A 13,168-nucleotide genomic window follows, 5' to 3' on the forward strand; every position below is an offset into this window, starting at 1 on the left:
CTACCAAGGGCAGTAAAGTGAGACTCTGTCTCTACAAAAAAAAAAACAAGCAGTTGCTTTGAATGCCCTGACCAGGACAGTTTGCCTGCCTTCTCATGATCTGCCAAAGGAAGGCTGAGCACTGCCTTGTGGAGGTGGTGTGGATGTTCCCTACACTGGCAGCTGCAGATGCACAACCCCTCTGACACTCTCTGCTTTTCAAACTGCTTATGCAGTTACGACTACTGTGATGCTCCTAACAAATGTATTTGGATTGTAATTTGGGACATTCTACGTAGTATTTTGTTAAAAATGTATTGAGTTTGCCATATATATAAATGTGCATTTTTTCCTGTATAAATACGGGACAACATTGGGTCAAGATTATACATTTAAACCTGTAGAAGGATGGATCCCCGGGAAGAGACAGCCTCCTTTAGGATAGGTTTCCTTTCCTAAATCTCTTACCCGGGCTATTGCTGCTATTTACAATGAAAGGGCAGACACTGATTGTCCACAGCAGGGTCTCACATGCACCACTATCCTGATTCCGCCCTTTGTTGAGGAGCCTTCATCTGCCCAGCAGGTCCTCACAGTCCTCATTCATGCTGTTAGTTCTCTTACTGTAGACTTCCCTCTCTTACCTGTAGTGTCTCCACTGAAGCGCAAAGTTCAGTTTTCTTTAGGACATAAGAAAACACTTTCTTCCTTGATTTTTCTGAGATGATTATTTGAAATTTAGAAGTAGACATAATTAGTAATAAGAAATATTCCAAAAAGAAGCTTTGAAGAAGCCAGAATTGTTTTTAAAGAAAAATAGTATACTTAGAGAACCCCAAAGGCTCAACCACAAGACTCCTGGAAGTCATCAAAAAATACAGTAATGTCTCAGGATATAAAATCAATGTCCACAAGTCAGTAGCCTTTGTATGCGGCAATAAAAGTCAAATGAGAAGCTAATTAAGGACCCAACTCCCTTCACCATAGCTTCAAAGAAAATGAAATACCTAGGAATATACCTAACAAAAGAGGTGAAGGACCTCTATAAAGAAAATTATGAAACCCTAAGAAAGGAAATAGCAGAGGATATTAACAAATGGAAGAACATACCATGCTGATGGCTGGCAAGAATCAACATTGTTAAAATGTCTATACTTCCCAAAGCAATCTACCTATTCAATGCCATCCCTATTAAAATACCAACATTGTACTTTTAAGATTTGGAAAAAATGATTCTGCATTTTGTATGGAACCAGAAAAAACCCCGTATAGCTAAGGCAGTTCTTAGTAATAAAAACAAAGCCGGGGGCTTTAGCATACGAGATTTTAGGCTGTACTACAAAGCCATAGTGGTCAAGACAGCAGGGTACTGGCACAAAAATAGAGACACAGACATTTGGAATTGAATAGAAAACCGGGAAATGAAGCTAACATCTTACAACTACCCAATCTTCGATAAACCAAACAAGAACATACCTTGGGGGAAAGATTCCCTATTCAATAAATGGTGCTGGGAGAACTGGATATCCACATGTAAAAGACTGAAACTGGACCCACAGCTTTCTCCACTCACAAAAATTGATTCCAGATAGATAAAGGACTTAAATTTAAGGCATGAAACAATAAAAATCCTCAAAGAAAGCATAGGAAAAACATTGGAAGATATCGGCCTAGGGAAAGACTTCATGAAGAAGACTACTGTGGCTGAAAGGGGGGACAGTGGCAATTGCAACAACAACAAAAATAAACAAATGGGACTTAAACTGAAAAGCTTCTGTACAGCTAAGGAGGCAACAACCAAAGCAAATAGACAACCTACACAATGGGAAAGGATATATGCATATTTTGAATCAGACAAAAGCTTGATAACTAGGATCTATAGAGAATTCAAATTAATCCACATGAAAAAAGCCAACAATCCCATATATCAATGGGCAAGAGTCATGAATAGAACCTTCTCTAAAGAAGACAGATGCCTTGGCCAAACTGCAACAAAAACAAACAAACAAAACTATAATCCCATTTTGGGCGGCGTCTGTGGCTCAGTGAGTAGGGCGCTGGCCCCATATTCTGAGGATGGCGGGTTCAAACCTGGCCCTGGCCAAACTGCAACAAAAAAATAGCTGGGCGTTGTGGCGGGTGCCTAGTCCCAGCTACTTGGGAGGCTAGGGCAAGAGAATCGCTTAAGCCCAGGAGTTGGAGGTTGCTATGAGCTGTGACGCCACAGCACTCTATCGAGGGTGATAAAGTGAGACTCCGTCTCTTAAAAAAAAAAAAAAAAAAAGACGAATGGCTAACAAACATGAAAACATGCTCATCATCCCTAATTATTAGAGAAATGCAAATCAAAACTATCCTGAGATAACATCTAACTCCAGGGAGAATGGCCCACATCACAGAATCTCAAAACTGCAGATGTGGTGTGGATGTGGAGAGAAGGGAACACTTTTACACTGCTGGTGGTACTGCAAACTAACACAGCCTTTTTGGAAGGAAGTATGGAGAACTCTCAAAGAACTCAAGCTAGACCTCCCATTTGATCCTGCATTCCCTTACTGATCTACCCAGAAGGAAAAATCCTTTTATCATAAGCACATTTGCACTAGACTGTTTATAATTTACAATCGCCAAAATGTGGAAAATGCCCACCAACCCCGGAATGGATTAACAAGCTGTGGTATATGTACACCATGGAATACTATTCAGCCATTAAAAAAAATGGAGACGTTATAGTCTTTGTATTAACCTGGAAGGAAGTGGAACACATTATTCTTAGTAAAGCATCACAAGAATGGAGAAGCATGAATCCTGTGTACTCAATTTTGATATGAGGACAATTAAGGACACAGTGGGGGGAGGGGAAGGGGAGAGCAGAGAGATAAAAAAGGAAGGAGGGGTGGGGGAAAGGAAGAGCAGAGAGAGGGAAGGAGGGAGGGGAGTAGGGTCTTGGTGTGTGCCACACCTTTTGGGGGCAAGACACGATTATAAGAGGGACTTTACCTAACAAATGCAATCAGTGTAACTGGTTTTTTTTTTCTTCAAGTTATTCAAGGAATCTTTTTTTTTAATTAATATTAAATCATAGCTGTGTACATTAATGCGATCATGGGGCACCGTACACTGGTTTTATAAACAGCTTGACACATTTTCATCACACTGGTTAACATAGCCTTCCTGGCATTTTCTTAGTTATTGTAGTAAGACAATTATATTCTACATATACCCTTGTAAGATGCACCGCAGGTGTAATCCCACCAATTTCACATGTACCCTTGTAAGATGCACCGCAGGTGTAATCCCACCAATCACCCTGTAACTGGTTTCTTGTACCCTCAATGAATCTCCAACAATAAAAAAAAAAGAAACAGGAAGAAAAAAACATAAAGTACTTAATGCCTCAAACAAAAAAAAAAAAAAGAAAAGAAAATAGTATAGACCAATTGCTGAGAATATGTATGTAGTCCTCATCAGAGAAGTCTTCTCATCAGAGAAAACTAAGAGATAGTTTTAACAGTACAGCTTGGGTTGCAGACAGCATTCAGTGGGTCTGATGGTTGGGGTGAACAGTTAACTCTCTGTTGCATATCAAATATTATTCAGTCTCAAAACTTGCTTTCTCCCAAAAGCTATGATTGAGATAATGTGATTAGCTGTCTCCTTTTTCTAAAACCAAAGCAGGGCTCTCTGAGTGGCTGTGTGCCAGCTGCTGTATGGAGTGCCACGTGTTGGTCAGCTCATATAATCTTCATAATCACTACTTTCAAGGTAAGGTTTGGCAAGGGAAGAAACTTGCTTAAAGTCACGTAGTTTTTAGGAGGAAGGGTAAGAGTTTAATCCCCTATCTGTCTTATCTTTAGAATACTGGTTCTGAAAACTGTTTGAGTCATCCAGATAATTGTGTTGTGTGGATTGTCATTCTCAGTGTAGCCCCCTCTGGATCTCATCAAGGTCCAGTAAAACCTAGGCTGGCCTTGCAGTCAGGAAGCCGGCAACTAGCAGCTGTGCCTCCTCTGAACAAGGCTCACTGCTGTCGGAATGTACAGTGTGATACATGAACACGATTGATAACTATAAATGTGCCTGACATAGACTCATCCAGGATGCTAATTTGTTAATTGATAGCTGGGACAGTTCCTTTTAGATATCCGGGTCATCCCTGTGTGCTGGATTCTGTTTTTCTCCAGGAGGGAGCTGAATAACTAGCACCGAGTTCTGACCTTCTGCCTTTCTCCTACCCGGGGCAGCCTGTAGACACTCCACTTCATTTTGACAGGAGTGTAGGCAAGTGCCATTTTCCTTGTTTTGGAGAGGGTGGAGGGGAGTGGTCAGTTTTAGTCTGGCCTTCATGATGTAGAAACCTCAGGTTTCTGCAGTTGGTTGTGAGAGTTCTCAAATCTCATGACGTGTCTGAGGAGGACTTCAGCGTCACCCAGTTGTCCTGCATTTGGTCACTCTCTAGGTTTTATGGGTTTATTCTTGCTAATTTTCCTTTCAAAGGTAATTTTATTTTAGCATTTCAGGAAAACTTTTATTTGTTATTGTATCAAATACATTAAGAACTAAATCCTACTTTGTATAGTATTTCAAAGCATCATTAAATTAATGGTTCTATGAGATAGGGATTACAACCTTAGTGCTCTGAAATAAACAGCTCTTTGGAAAAATGTAGTTAAAAAATGTCTTATGATAGCCATGTATTGTAGTGGGCACCTGTAGTCTCAGCTACTTGGGAGGCTGAGGCAAGAGAATTGTTTAAGCCCAAGAGTTTGAGGTTGCTGTGAGCTGTGATGCCACAGCAGTCTACCAAGGATAACAAAGTGAGACTGTCTAAAAAAAAAAAAAATTATAAAGTCTTATGATATATGTGTGCATGTAAAGTTAGTTATAGTTTTATAGCAAATACTTCTTGGAAAGTCTTTACTGAAGATATTTAGAATTTATTGGTCATTTATTCATTGTTAGGCACTGTTTTATCCCGGTTTGGGAAGAGACCGTCTCAGTTTCACGGTAGCGTGTGACTCGATTTTGGCATTCAGCCAGGGTAACATACAAAAGGCTCTCAGTAAATATTTGCTGTTTAAACTGACTGAAAGTAAAATTAGGAACAGATGAGGGTAGCAAAAGTGACTCCGAGGTGAGGGGTCTAGGTATGGCGGTAGGGACATGAAGCAGCAAGGAGCTTTGCCCCCGGGGGAATCATTTGCGTCTTGGGGGTGGATCTGGAACAGACCATGCTGGGCTGCCGTGGAGACTCTAACTTTCCAGGCATCAGTGATAAAAAACTGCAAGTCACTCTCAGAACTCTGGCCTAGGAATCAGTGGATCTGTTTGTGTCCTGTCCATCAGCATGTCCTGATCACTCTGTCTGCAAAACACACACCGAATCCTTCCAGTCACATCCTCAGCAGGCAGCCTCTGGGTCCAGCCCCGTCCTCCCCACATGGACTGTGCCTGCCCTGCCTCTGCTCTCACTGTCCCACAGTCCATTTCCACAGGCAGCCAAAGACATCATTCTAAAAAATGAAAGTCTTCTGCCAGAAATATGGTATCCGTAAATGATGTAAAATACAGAGAAAGACTTAGTAGCTTGTTTTATGTGTGGGTGTTCTGTCTTACTGGACTTAGGCATGTTGTAGAAGAATTATCGAGTCAAATGGAGCTGGCTCAACAGAACTGTCTGCATAAGGGTCACAAGATTACCATCACCAGAAGTAAGGCCAATAACCCAAGACTGGAAACCACTAATTATAATTAGGCACCAATAGCCTGAAGCCATGACATGTGACATCAGTCTCGGAGACCCCAAGCCAACTGCTGGACCCCCACCCCTTTTAAAAAGCCCTGTTTTTCTGCCTAAAGGCAGGTTAGTAGTCTTTGAGACACTAGTCTGCTGCCCTCTTCATTTTTCAGCAAATTAATAAACTTCTCTTTCCTGTTTCCTTAATAAAATAAGATAAAGTAAAAAATAAAAATAATTATGAGCACTTATTAGTTTCTTTCCTACCTTTCTTTTTTGGTAGTACCTGTGCTAATGGATGTGCAGTGATGTCTCCTCATTTTGAGTTACATTTCTCTAATGATTAGTCTTGTTGAGCATCTTTTTATATGCTTGTTGGCCAGCTATAGTTCATCTTTGGAGAAACGTCTATTTAGGTCTTTTGCCCATTTTAAAAATCAGGTTATAAAAAAAAGGTGAAGAATAAATGGAACCCTTGGGCACTGTTGGTGGGAATGAAAATGGTATAGCTGTAAAGAAAATAGTGTGGCAGTTCCTCAAAAAATTAAATATGTGTTGAGAAGCCAGAACATAAAAAGAAGATTAACATAGAGTTAGTATATGATCCGGCAAGTCCACTACTACATACATATCCAAAAGAATTAAAAGTAGGATCTTAGCTCTTCCCCTAAGCAACCTGAAGTGATCTGTGAAAATGGTTCGCTATTCACTTGACCCAGAAAACCCCACAAAGTCATGTAAGTCAAGAGACTCAAATCTTCATGTTCACTTTAAGAACCCATGTGAAACCACCCAGGCCATCAAGGGTATGCATATACAAAAAGCCACCAAGTATCTGAAGGATGTCACTTTAAAGAAACAGCGTGTACCATTCTGAAGATACAATGTTGGAGTTGGTAGGTGTGAGGTGTTCCCAGGCCAAGCAGTGGGGCTGGATACAGGGTTGGTGGCCCAAAAAGAGTGCTGAATTTTTGCTGCATATGCTTAAAAATGCAGAGAGTAATGTTGAACTTAAGGGTTCAGATGGAGATTCTCTGGTCATTGAGCATATCCAAGAGAACAAAGCACCCAAGATGCGTTGCTGAACTTACAGAGCTCGTGGTCACATTAACCCATCCCTGAGCACATCGAGATGATCCTTACTGAAAAGAAACAAATTGTTCCCAAACCAGAAGAGGAGGTAGCACAGAAGGAAAAGGTATCCCAGAAGAAACTGAAGGAACAAAAACTTATGGCATGAAAACAGATGCAAATAACAGTAAAAAATAAATGCAAAAAAAAAAAAAAGTAGGATCTTAAAGGGATGGTTACACACCCATGTTCATAGCAGCATTTTTCACAGTAGCCAAGAGGTAAAAGTAACTCAAGTGTCCATCAGTGGGTGATGGATCAACAGAACACATATCCATATAAGCCTGCAGCGCAAGTGTCCATCAGTGAGTGATGGATCAACAGAATGTCACATATCCATAGAGGCTGTAACCCAAGTGTCCATCAGTGGATGATGGATCAACAGAATGTCACATATCCATATAAGACTGCAACTCAAGTGTCCATCAGCAAGTGATGGATCAACAGAACGTCACATATCCATATAAGACTGTTAATTCAGCCTTCAGAAGGAAGAAGTTCTAATACACACTACAACATGAATGAATCTTGAGGACATTATGTAAGAGAAGTAAACAGGTCACAAGAAAATACTGTATGATTTCACTCATATAAGGTATCTAGAATAGTCAAATTTGTGAAAACCTGGAATGGTGGTTGCCATGAACTAGGGCAAGTAGGAAACAGGTAGTTGTTCTTTAATGGGCGTAGAGTTTCTGTTCTGCAAGAAAGAGTTTTGGAAATGGGTTGCCACAATAGTCTGAATATTGTTAACTCTGCTGAACTGTGAGATTAGAAATGGTTAAAAGGGTAAGATTTATTTTTTTAATTTATTTCTTTTTATTAAATCGTAGCTGTGTACATTAATGCAATCATGGGACGCGATACCATTTGACATATTTTCATCACACTGGTTAACATAGCCTTCCTGGCATTTTCTTAGTTATTGTGTTAAGACATTTATATTCTACATTTACTAAGTTTCACATGTACCCTTGTTAGATGCACCGTAGGTGTAATCCCACCACTCACCCTCCCTCTGCCGCTCATCCTCCCCCCTCCCTCTCCTCCCTCTCCCCCTTCCCAATATTCTTAGGTTATAACTGGGTAATAGCTTTCATATGAAAGCCATAAATTAGTTTCATAGTGGGGCTGAGTACATTGGATACTTTTTCTTCCATTCTTGAGATACTTTACTAAGAAGAATATGTTCCAGCTCCATCCATGTAGACATGAAAGGGGTAATGTCTCTATCTTTAAGGCTGTATAATATTGCATGTTGTACATATATCACAATTTATTAATCCATTCGTGGATCGATGGGCACTTGGGCTTTTTCCATGACTTAGCAATTATGAATTGGGCTGCAATAAACATTCTGGTACGAATATCTTTGTTATCATGTGATTTTTGGTCTTCTGGGTATATACCTAGTAGAGGAATTGTAGGATTGGATGGCAGATCTATTTTTAGATCTCTAAGTGTTCTCCAAACATCTTTCCAAAAGGAATGTATTAATTTGCATTCCCATCAGCAGTGTAAAAGTGTTCCCTTTTCTCCATATCCACGCCAACATCTCTCGTCTTGGGATTTTGTGATATGGGCTATTACTGGAGTTAGATGATATCTCAAAGTAGTTTTGATTTGCGTTTCTCTGATGATTAAGGATGATGAACATTTTTCGTGTGTCTGTAGTCTGTGCACCTGTCTTCTTCAGAGAAGTTTCTCTTCAAGTAAAAGGGTAAAATTTATATATGTTTTTACCATGATAAAAAATACTTGGTGGAGGGCGGCGCCTGTGGCTCAGTGAGTAGGGCGCCGGCCCCATATGCCGAGGGTGGCGGGTTCAAACCCAGCTCCGGCCAAACTGCAACAAAAAAATAGCCGGGTGTTGTGGCGCGCGCCTGTAGTCCCAGCTACTCGGGAGGCTGAGGCAAGAGAATCGCGTAAGCCCAGGAGTTAGAGGTTGCTGTGAGCCGTGTGACGCCACGGCACTCTACCCGAGGGCGGTACAGTGAGACTCTGTCTCTAAAAAAAAATCCAAAAAAAAAAAAAATACTTGGTGGAAAAATCAATAAAAATAAAAATTAGATCATATCACTTCCTTATGTAAAACCCTCAAGTGGCTTTTTGTGAAATTTAAAATAAAATCCAAATTTCTTACCCAGCTTAGAAAGCTTTGTATCTTATGGTTCCCACCTAGCCGTGACCTCACTCACCTCTTCCTCTTTGTTTCTTTGAGTGACCTCCACCTGTCCCCACTGTAGGTCTTATGTCAGTTGCTCATCCACCTGTCCCCAGTGTAGGTCTGATGTGTCAGCTGCTCCCCCACCTGTCCCCAGTGTAGGTCTGATGTGTCAACTGCTCCCCCACCTGTCCCCACTGTAGGTCTGATGTGTCAACTGCTCCCCCACCTGTCCTCACTGTAGGTCTGATGTGTCAGCTGCTCCCCCACCTGTCCTCACTGTAGGTCTGATGTGTCAGCTGCTCCCCCACCTGTCCCCACTGTAGGTCTGATGTGTCAGCTGCTCCCCCACCTGTCCCCAGTGTAGGTCTGATGTGTCAACTGCTCCCCCACCTGTCCCCACTGTAGGTCTGATGTGTCAGCTGCTCCCCCACCTGTCCCCACTGTAGGTCTGATGTGTCAGCTGCTCCCCCACCTGTCCCCACTGTAGGTCTGATGTGTCAGCTGCTCCCCCACCTGTCCCCACTGTAGGTCTGATGTGTCAGCTGCTCCCCCACCTGTCCCCAGTGTAGGTCTGATGTGTCAGCTGCTCCCCACCTGTCCCCACTGTAGGTCTGATGTGTCAGCTGCTCCCCCACCTGTCCCCACTGTAGGTCTGATGTGTCAGCTGCTCCCCCACCTGTCCCCACTGTAGGTCTGATGTGTCAGCTGCTCCCCACCTGTCCCCACTGTAGGTCTGATGTGTCAGCTGCTCCCCCACCTGTGCCCAGTGTAGGTCTGATGTGTCAGCTGCTCCCCCACCTGTCCCCACTGTAGGTCTGATGTGTCAACTGCTCCCCCACCTGTCCCCACTGTAGGTCTGATGTGTCAGCTGCTCCCCCACCTGTCCCCAGTGTAGGTCTGATGTGTCAGCTGCTCCCCCACCTGTCCCCAGTGTAGGTCTGATGTGTCAGCTGCTCCCCCACCTGTCCCCACTGTAGGTCTGATGTGTCAGCTGCTCCCCCACCTGTCCCCACTGTAGGTCTGATGTGTCAGCTGCTCCCCCACCTGTCCCCACTGTAGGTCTGATGTGTCAGCTGCTCCCCACCTGTCCCCACTGTAGGTCTGATGTGTCAGCTGCTCCCCCACCTGTCCCCAGTGTAGGTCTGATGTGTCAGCTGCTCCCCCACCTGTCCCCACTGTAGGTCTGATGTGTCAGCTGCTCCCCCACCTGTCCCCACTGTAGGTCTGATGTGTCAGCTGCTCCCCCACCTGTCCCCACTGTAGGTCTGATGTGTCAGCTGCTCCCCCACCTGTCCCCACTGTAGGTCTGATGTGTCAGCTGCTCCCCCACCTGTCCCCAGTGTAGGTCTGATGTGTCAGCTGCTCCCCCACCTGTCCCCAGTGTAGGTCTGATGTGTCAGCTGCTCCCCCACCTGTCCCCACTGTAGGTCTGATGTGTCAGCTGCTCCCCCACCTGTCCCCAGTGTAGGTCTGATGTGTCAACTGCTCCCCCACCTGTCCCCACTGTAGGTCTGATGTGTCAGCTGCTCCCCCACCTGTCCCCACTGTAGGTCTTATGTGTCAGCTGCTCCCCCACCTGTCCCCAGTGTAGGTCTTATGTGTCAGCTGCTCCCCTACCGGTCTCCAGTGCAGGTCTTATGTGTCAGCTGCTCCCCCTCCTGTCCCCACTGTAGGTCTTGTGGGCAACCTGCTCCCCTTCCCGGTGCTTCTTCCTTTGGCCCTTGCGTTATCGGCTCCTTCTTGTCATTTAGATGTCACCTTCCGTATTGCTGCCTCAGCCATGCTGTCCTCAGCTCTGACTCAAAATAGCCATCCAGTTATTCTCCCTGACATCTCTTCCTGTTGTTAAATACAGATAGTATCTGTCTTGTTTCTGTGGAATCCTGAATGCCTAGGAAACCATTTGCACGTAATGGATGCTCAGTAAAGATTTGTCACTTTACAATTTTTCAATCTTATTTCAGCATATAATAGGTTAGAGTCAGATGATTTTAGACCTTTTCTAAAGGAGCATGAAAAGACCATGAGAATTAAATTTAGACACACTTGGTCCCATTCCTGTAGTTGCTTACTAGCGATTTGACCATACTGCTCTGAGTGTCAGTTTCTTCAGCAATAAAGTAGAGTTAATAAGTTTACCTTAATTACAAAGTGGGAAACAAATGGGGTTAGATATGATTGGATCCAAAGTGTTAGACCATAATAAGGAACTTTTCCTGTTGTAACTGACTACATCATGTTATTTATGTTTCCTCTCCCACTACTACACAGGGACAGAGCTAGGTGCTTGCGAGGTGGTCCACAAGTACCTGTATCGAGACTCTTCCATACTCTTTGTACTGGTGTCTCCTGACTCTTATCTAGGCTTTGTCTCTTTAATCACATTATTTCTCTTTGCCCAGAGAAACAGAGAGACAAGATGGCTACTGGATGTACACAGAAAATCTGAAGGGACAGTATGGCTCAGGCCAAAACCAGGTTTATGACTTAATTATAGTTCCTGAGTTTGCATTCAATTTATGTTAAGTTGATTCCAGCATAACTTTCTATTTCTAATAAAGGCATGTCAGAAAAAGAGATTACATGATTCTGTTGTGGTTCCTAGGGCTTTTAGGTTTTCCTCTTTGTTTCCTTGAGTGACCTGAAAAAGATTCTTTCTGTTCCTCAACGAAATAAAGTGTATATGAAATTACTCTGAAAACTAGAAGTGCTGTATTAAATATAACATATATGTAATAAGCTGGTATGAGCATAATTTCTAGGTAAATTATTAGTTCAAAAAAGATTAGTTCAGTATTTTTCTTTTTCAAAAAAGTTTAGCTACACAAAGTTTCCATTTGTGTAAAACCAACATATTTTTGGGTTTTGTGCTGTATGCTAGACTCTGTTTTGGGTGTTGCAATAAATGAAACAGATAAATATCTGTCATTATAAAACTATATTCTAATGGGAGAAATGGACAAAAAAGAAGATAAATTTAAAAAAATACAGTATACCAAATCATGACTGAGAATTAGAGAATAAAGCAGGCGAGGGATGGGGGGATCTGGGGAGGAAAAATTTTAAATAGGTTGAAATTCTGTATCCTTTTCTTTTCCCACCCCCTGCCTGCAATCAAGATTTGTAACATAATGTTATAACTTTGCCTTCTAGTATCACATATAAATGATGTTAGATCAGTTAGGCAAATAAAAGAAGTCAAAGTTTCTAATAATTATTTTATATTAACTATTAACCATATTTACCAAAAAATTATTTTAAAATATTGAAATGCAAATAGACATCATCCTATTATCTGATATCCTAATTTTTTAATCTTTTTTGTTTGTTTTTGAGACAGAGTCTCACTATGTCGCCCTGGGTAGAGTGCCGTAGCGTCACAGCTCACAGCAACCTCAAACTCTTGGGTTTAAGTGATTCTCTTGCCTCAGCCTCCCAAGTAGCTGGGACTACAGGCACCCGCCACAATGCCCAGCTAATAACTTAGTAATCTTTTTTTAAAAATAAATCTTTAAAAATTCACAAATATTTAAAAATCCAAAAGACTACACTCAACAACTTGTATTTTTACTGGTTATCAGCCCTTGAACATGGTGTTGTTTCTATATTACCTAAGAATGGCAATTGGTTTTAAAGCTGAAAGATTAAATCAAAGTTATCTTATTAAAGTTGATTTGAAGATGAAGATTCCCTTATAAGCATTACTGTAAAAAATAAATTATTATTAAGAGGGTTATGACCTGAAGCATTAGGTCAATTTGGTTCTGATCTTTATACACAAAGGATGGATCCAAGAATTCCAATAGTTCCAATACCCTTATCCAGAGCATTGGGCATTTGTTTACTCTTTGAGGGCCCCCTGCTGATGTCTACTCACTGAGTAATGTCATCAGATTTCCTGGTGGTGGTTATTTTGGGTAGGGCAGTGGTAAGTAGTTGTCCGGCTGTGTGGAGACTGTACTCCAGAGAGGTCCTGAGAGCTGGATGTACCCTGTGGACAGGATGTAAGGTTAAATGCAATCTAGTTAAGTAAATAAAGTGAGCATTCAGTGGTAAAATAGAATTGCTAAAACATGAACATTTAAAAATGATATTGCAAAAATTATACCACAGCAAAATTCATACTCTTAACTCCTTAAAAAATGAACCTGTTG

At 42.0% G+C, this 13,168-nt stretch overlaps 1 protein-coding gene and 1 pseudogene across 3 annotated transcripts in view; both read left to right on the forward strand.

Moving 5' to 3' along the window:
• Positions 1-13,168, forward strand: part of PDE8A (phosphodiesterase 8A) — a 187,578-nt gene that overhangs the window by 89,692 nt on the left and 84,718 nt on the right. The gene's annotated exons all lie outside the window — the stretch shown is intronic.
• On the forward strand, positions 6,370-6,956 carry LOC128588004 (60S ribosomal protein L17-like; annotated as a pseudogene).

Source organism: Nycticebus coucang, chromosome 6, assembly GCF_027406575.1.
Source record: "Nycticebus coucang isolate mNycCou1 chromosome 6, mNycCou1.pri, whole genome shotgun sequence".
NCBI lineage: Eukaryota > Metazoa > Chordata > Mammalia > Primates > Lorisidae > Nycticebus > Nycticebus coucang.